Source organism: Lynx canadensis, chromosome C1 (assembly GCF_007474595.2).
Source record: "Lynx canadensis isolate LIC74 chromosome C1, mLynCan4.pri.v2, whole genome shotgun sequence".
Taxonomy (NCBI): domain Eukaryota; kingdom Metazoa; phylum Chordata; class Mammalia; order Carnivora; family Felidae; genus Lynx; species Lynx canadensis.
Genome location: NC_044310.1, coordinates 19459990 through 19467256, shown reverse-complemented (window position 1 = coordinate 19467256; position 7267 = coordinate 19459990). Strand labels below are relative to the sequence as shown.

At 47.6% G+C, this 7267-nt stretch overlaps 1 long non-coding RNA gene across 1 annotated transcript; it reads right to left on the bottom strand.

Annotated features, from left to right (window-relative positions):
• Nucleotides 1–4: 4 nt before the first annotated feature.
• On the bottom strand, nt 5–1330 carry LOC115520869. Its single transcript, XR_003970881.1, has 3 exons — nt 1242–1330; nt 475–736; nt 5–77 (listed from the first exon to the last, which is right to left on the bottom strand). It is a non-coding gene; the product is annotated as an uncharacterized LOC115520869 (long non-coding RNA).
• Between the last annotated feature and the right edge of the window lie 5937 nt (nt 1331–7267).

Below are 7267 nucleotides of genomic sequence, written 5' to 3'. Positions count from 1 at the left end.
AGGGGCGGGGTCGCACTCTTGGGTTTCTTGGTGGTGGTGGCGGCGGTGGTGGTGTTTCCCAGGACTCCGGTCTGTATCTGCAAAAGAAGAAGTAGGACGAGCTCGGGGCACTTGCAAAGCTCATGTTATCTAGAGACCTAGTTCCCCTACCCTGATACCATAGTTCTCAATTCTCTGTCCCTCATGACCACGACTTATGCCGCAAGGCCCTGCAAGGACAGTTGGTTGCTTCCTGCCATGACACAGCCAAGGTGAAAGGGGGTTCCTCCTCCCCTTACCACGGGACCTTCCTTTCACCTCCGCTAAGCCACCAGCTCCTCCAGGGCATGGGGGATGGGAACCTGTGGTCTCGGCCCCTGACCTGACTAGCTGGGCTAGGGTCTGAGACTCTTGAGCCTGTTTCCTCGTCTTCTGAATGAGCCCATCATATAGTCTTGAGGTCCTGTGTCACACGGCCGGGCGGGGAGAAGGTACCTGGCAACGGGTGGGTGGGTGCGGAGGTGGGGAATGTGTGACCTCTTGCTGGAGGAAAGCACCAGGTGGTTGATCAAACTGTTCTCAGTGCTTGACCGGGCTGCAACTAAAGCTGCTCTTGATGGAGATTAAGCTGTTTTTGATGGTGATCAAGCTGTTCTTGATGCTTGATCAAGCTGTTCTTGATCAAGAACTTGATGGCTCTGGTCTCCTACCGGGACTAGTGCCCTCAGGGCACATGGGACACTGTGAAAGCTGCCTCCTGGAATAGCAGCTGAGTCTGAGTCTGTTTCTGGAGCAGGAGATTTCCTTCTTCTTTGCATTCCCAGACACACTGGCTTCTCTCCCTGGGGGGATCCCTGCTATCTCCACGACCAGATCTGGCTCCACCTGAACATGTCTTGGCCCCTTCCCAACAGGGCCACTTCCCCAGCTCCCCGCGGATTGATGCCTTCCTCACTCAGAGATGCTTCAGCCCTTATCCCACAACACCCCCTTGCGTGCCTCAGTGTGCCTGGTGCCCTGTGAATGCTCCCCAGCCTCAGGTCCAGGATTCTGCCCAGAGACAGACCTCAAGCAGTCTGACCCCAGCCAGAAGGGCTGGAATGCTGGGACCAGGCCCCTGAGTCCTCGGTTCCCCTGCTGGAGCCTGTGTTCCCATGCAAGAAGGCTCAGTGCCGGGAAGCCTGTATTTCCTCCCTCCCGTGCCAGGCAGGTCTGGAGAATCCTGGGCGGTGGTGCCAGGGGCTCCCAGGGTCTGTTCTTACCTGAATCATAACCAGGAGACTGATGGTGAGTAGGAGGAAGAGGAAGCCCTTCATCTTGGGGGAATCTTGGTGGCTCTCTTGGTAGCAGCTTTTAGAGATGAAGGCAGGGTTGTCTGCAGGCTGCTTGGCTTGGCTGCTTTTGAACCAGGAGGCAGGGGAGGCGGGGTAGAAGCGGGAAGAAGGAGGGCCCAGGGGTGGGGGTGCTGCTTCCTTTTTACAGAATTCAGGATTGAGTACACCAGGCCCTAGATTCTTAAGGCCCCCTGTAGATGGTGGGTTCTGGATGGGGACCGAGGCCAGTCTGGGGACGGAGGTGGGCAAAACAATGCAGCAGCTGCGGAGACAGTAAGCAGGGCTCTGGGCCTGGAGTCATGCAGAGTGGGCACGGAATCTTGGTTTAATCGCCTACCAACCCTGAGACCCTGGGCCAGAAACTGTCCCTCTCTGACTTTTAACACAAGAGCTGCCAGGGATTAAATGCAATATAATTAAGATCGGAGCAGGGGAGGGGAGCGGATTTAAGACCTAGAATTTTGTAATTTGGATACAGAAAATAGCAGATCGGTTGTACATTTCTTTGATCAGCAAAAATGGGTTTATTCAGGAAGAGCAGAGAATTGCAATTTGGGATAAGCAAGCGACACCAAAAAACCAGAAGATAGGTAAGCAAAAGAGAGAAACTTTATTTAAAACAGAAGGAGGAGGAAGTTGGGAGGGGTTGTTTTGAACAAAAGTGCCTGCAAGTCCAGAGTCATGATGATTTCTCATTGGCTGAGTTGCTGGGTAGTCAGTTTCTTTTAGGAGTTTGCCGTGTACAGCTTTTCCTGTTGGGGTCTGTAAACTGACAGTTCTTTCTGTCATTGAGGTTGAGTGGTATGGCAGGAGAGCTCCCCCTTCTAGCCTCTTTGACTCCATTTTACTGAGGTTTCCTTTTATTTCCACATTTCCTTCTTCTGATCAAGAACTTTCTTGAGAAGCATCTCTGATCAAGAGTCAGGTTTTCCTAATTCAGTGGCCTTTTGTCCCTCAGTGCCAGGAAGTGCCTTTCCTGGGTGTCATGTCCCAATCTGAGGGCAATTGTACAGGCTGGAAACTCACATTTGAGTGAGAAGGAGGGGAATCAGGAGAATTCTCAGGCACTTCCCAGCTAGAGTCCATAGTTATTAAGGATGTAGTATTGGAGATCATCTCTTTATTGGGTACATTATTTTACAAAGGTTTGACAGGCAACAAGTATAGAAACAAAAGTAACATGACAGGGGTGCCTGGGTGGCTTAGTCAGTTAAGCATCCAACTCTTGATTTCAGCTCAGGTCATGATCTCACGGTTCATGAGTTCGAGCCCCACATTGAGCTCTGTGCTGACAGAGCCTATTTGGGATCCTCTCTCTCTCTCTCTCTCCCTCTGCCCCTCCCCCACTCATACACACACACACACACACACACACACACACACTCTCTCTCTCTCTCTCTCTCTCAAAAGAAATAAACTTAAAAAAAAAAAAAGGTAACACTACAATTCCAAATCGTATGGTGGTTCCAAACCAGGAGGACCCTTGCTCTGAAAGTAGCCAACTGAAAATATTGGCACGTATTCCAACTTAGGGGAGAAAAGTTCTCCCTGTGGAGGCAAAACCCCGAGTCCTGTATGCCTCCTGGAAATGCCTGCTTAACTTGGCCACAAAAGCAGAACAGTGAATACTCTGCAAGAGCCCATTGAAAGAATTAACTGAGTGCATTTGCGAAAATACAGTGCAGGTATGAACATAAAGCTCCAGCTGGTGAACTTTTTGCAAAACAGCAAAACTTCAAATGTGTTTTTTGTTTTAATTTTTTTTAACGTTTATTTATTACTGAGAGAGAGAGACAGAGCATGCGCATGGGAGGGGCAGAGAGAGGGACAGACACAGAGTCTGAAGCAGGCTCCAGGCTCTGAGCTGTCAGCACAGAGCCCGATGCGGGGCTTGAACTCACAAACCGTGAGGTCATGACCTGAGCCAAAGCCAGACACTTAACTGAGCCACCCAGGCGTCCCTCAGTGTGTGTGTGTGTGTGTTTTTAATGTCTATTTACTTTTGAGAGAGTGAGTGGGGAAGGTGCAGAAAGAGAGGGGGACAGAGGATCCAAAGTGGGCTCCATGCTGACAGCGGAGGGCCTGATGCTGGGCTCACGAACTGTGAGATCATGACCTGAGCCAAAGTCGGATCCTTAACCGACTGGGCCACCCAAGCGCCCCCTACCGAAGTGTGGTTACTTTTAATGGAAGCAATTAGGCCTTTGCAATATTGAGGTATATCTCCTTCTATTAAATGTGGGTCAAAGGAGGCAGGGGCCAAGTGCATTGGATGTCCTGTGACTATCCAGGGGGTGGATCTGAGATTTAGAAGGAACAATGGCAATGTGTCAGGCCAAGGTATTTGGAGGGTTTCTACAATCTTTGCCAGTTGAGGTTTATTAGTGCCGTGTTCAACTGGCCCTGAGGGTGGAGGCACAATTGTGTGGGGCTCGAACTCATGAGCTGTGAGATCATGACCTGAGCTGAAGTTGGACGCTTAACCAACTGAGCCACCCAGGCGCCCCTTAATGGTCTTTCTTTTAGGTGACTCATCTAGGGTACAAGTGAGGTGGTTTGCCAATTCAGTTAAATCTGGAGTAGACATAGTTTCCCATTCCATCCTGGTCTTTTTAACTAAAAGAGAAAGATCCTGGGGCGCCTGGGTGGCGCAGTCGGTTAAGCGTCCGACTTCAGCCAGGTCACAATCTCGCGGTCCGGGAGTTCGAGCCCCGCGTCAGGCTCTGGGCTGATGGCTCAGAGCCTGGAGCCTGTTTCCGATTCTGTGTCTCCCTCTCTCTCTGCCCCTCCCCGTTCATGCTCTGTCTCTCTCTGTCCCAAAAATAAATAAACGTTAAAAAAAAAAAAAAAAGAGAAAGATCCTGGCTTAGCCCATTAATAAATTTGAAGGTCTCCCCAAGAGAATCTAACATCTAAAGGAAGACCAGAATTTTCTTTGGAAACAATCTGAAGTTAATTATAACAGTCATGAACAGGTTCATCAGATTTTTGTGTGCAAGCCTGAATTTTGTTCCCATGACAGGTTTAGGAAAAACTGTTGCAATTGCTCGGTTGAACTTTTTGGCAAGTGTTCCAGCATTTTGCCATGAGTTAGGGGCTTGTTTTTTAAAATCCTGTTCATGATGTTCCCATCAGGCAAGCTTTATCCAAGGTTTGGCCTGGTCCTCACCAACAAATCTGAGAAACTGGTCTGGTGAATTTGAATAGCTAGTAATTCTTCAACAATCCTGTGAGGGTCTTCAGTCAGTTTCATAGGAAACTCTTTAGCTATGACTCACAATTCAGCCTTCATCCAGGGAACAGAAGACTTTTGGGGGTAATTGAATCCTCAGAAGACTTTCTTTTTATTATTTTTTTAAAAATCCTCAGATGACTTGACTTTAAAGGGGTCATGTGTCTGGAAAGAAAGAAAAGGGGAGAGGGAAAAGAGAGGCCTCATAAGCCCTTTGTCTTTAATTTTTTGCCTCGGTCTAGAAATTGTATTTTGCAGAAAGGCGATTTTAGATTCCTGATAACATTTGGAAGCTTTAAAACATCAAAAGAGGCATCCCATTCAGTTTTGACAATTTTAGATCCACGGTTGTTCAATTCAGTTTTGAGAAAAGTAAGTTTGAAGATATCGAAAGTTCCCCATAATGAGCATTCATGTTCTAAATTTTGGTTAAGTGATCCATTTAGTTAGAAATGCACATGAAAAGGGACTGAAATTTTTAAACATAAAACCAGCTGGTGTGCCAGAAAGGAGGGACACATTCTCAAAGCATTTTGGTTCCTGGGATCTCATTTGATACAGGTTTTTCTAGAGGGGAAAAAATATATATCCTAAACAGTCTAGTTCCAATGGGAATAGTTTCAAAAAGCAGTCAAACCAAAAGCCAAACAAGTACTCTAAGAAAGGACAAATCCTTAAAACAGATCCTGAATAAAGCCTAGAGAGCTTAAAACACAATAATGAGTGGAGCTTGAAATCCAACAGACAGAGAGTTACCTGCAAGCTCCAGTGTCAGTGAGAAAGCAGTGAGCTCAATGGTCCTGGTAGGTACTAGCACCTGTTTGCTCACCAGCCTCAGAGTTGTTGAGGCGGTGGGGTGGGGTGGGGAGGGGATAGGGTCATCTCTGGATCCCACTTCTGACACCAAGTAATGTCAACCTTGAAATAAAACTATCAGTTATTCTACTAGCAAAAATGGGTTTATTTGGGATACTAGAGAATTACATTTTAGGACAAGCAACCTACAGCAAATACCATAGGCTAGTCCAACAAGCAAAGAAGAGAAATGTTATTTTATGAAGAAGGAGGAAGTTGGGTAGAGTTGTTTTGAACAAAAGTCCAATAGAGAAAAGCATGAGATCAAGGTGATGACAGTTTCTCATTGGCTGAGTTGCTAGTTCACTTCTTGTAGGAGATGCAATGTACATCTCTTCCTGTTGAGGCTATAATTCATGGTTCTTTCGTATTGACAATTCTTCTGTTGGGGTCCATAATTGACAATTCTTCCTGGAATTGGCCTTGAGTGAGATGGCATGAGAGCTCCCCCTTCTGGCCTCCCGACCCATTTTAATGAGGCTTCCCTTTATTAATTTTCACAGTATCAATCTAGGATGGATGGGAGGAGGGCTAGTTGAGGGACAAGCAGGTGACTAAAACTGTAGCAGAAGGGATTCCGGGTGGGGATGGCCATGGAGTTCCAGCATGGGGTGGAGAATGAGATAAATCACAAAACTGCTTAGATTGTGCTCTATTCTATTTTTTTTTTATTTTTATTTGTAATGTTTATTTATTTTTGAGAGAGAGAGAGCACGCGAGCTTGAGTGGGGGAGGGGTGCAGAGAGGGGTAGATACAGAATTCGAAGCAGGCTCCAGGCTCTGAGCTGTCAGCACAGAGCCTGAAGTGGGGCTTGAACCCACGAACCACGAGATCATGACCTGAGCTGAAGTCTGGCACTTAACCGACTGAGCCACCCAGGTGCACTGGTGCTCTATTCTTTACGCATTCTCTTACTTTATTCTTTCAGTGGGGCTCTACAATAGGTTTTATAAATATCCCCATTTTCTGATGAAGAAACTGAGACTTAGATATTAAGTGACCTGTACAACGTGGCAAATGGTGGAGCCAACCCCATTTGAACTTGAATACCACAGCCATGTATGTAACCTCTGGGGCTTCCCCAGAAGTTACTGTTTAAGTCTTGATTTCCCGCCCCTCTCCCTCCTAGAGGATTCAGTGGTTGACTCAAGCCCAGCCATAGCCTCACCCACTCGCCCTTCCTTAGTCTATTTTGTGCCATATTTGCATGGCAGGTAGTAAAAGAAAACCCCTTTCACTTCCCTTCTGTGGTTTTAAGCCTCATGTTGCAAGCCTTAGAAAAACCTGAGTGGGCCTTAGGGGCCTCTAACCCTGGCTGAAAAGAAAGAAAAAAGAACTGAGAGTGGAGACCCCTGGGAGAAAGCCAGGAAAGGGAGGGAGCAGGAGTCTTGAGGCCCCGGGGGTGGGGGTGGGGGGTCCAGAGGGAAGTGGGAGGAGCTCTCAACTACCCATCACTGGAGTCTGAGCCTTGGGAGGAAGAGGGAGGGGGTTGCAGCACGTATTACAATATGGTCTGTCCTGCATCCTTCATCCCCACTGAGAGAGGGGTGTGATCCAATAACACCACAGAGCACTCTAAGGTAAATCTTCCTCAATCCGCCCATCCATCCACCCATCTGCCTATCCATCCATTTCAGGCAATTTATTGACACCTACCGTGTGGCAGGCAAGATGAATGAGTGAGGGTCCCTTCAGGTGAGGACTTCATAGAGGGAGACAAATACCGTAATAATCACAAAACTGAACAGGAAATGCTGTAACAGCAGCAGGACTGTTGGAATGCACAGTGTGATTCTGGTTGGGAGGAATGGGGGTATTCATGGAGGAGGGGACACTGGAGCTAGTTCTTGAAAGATCAAGGTGGGT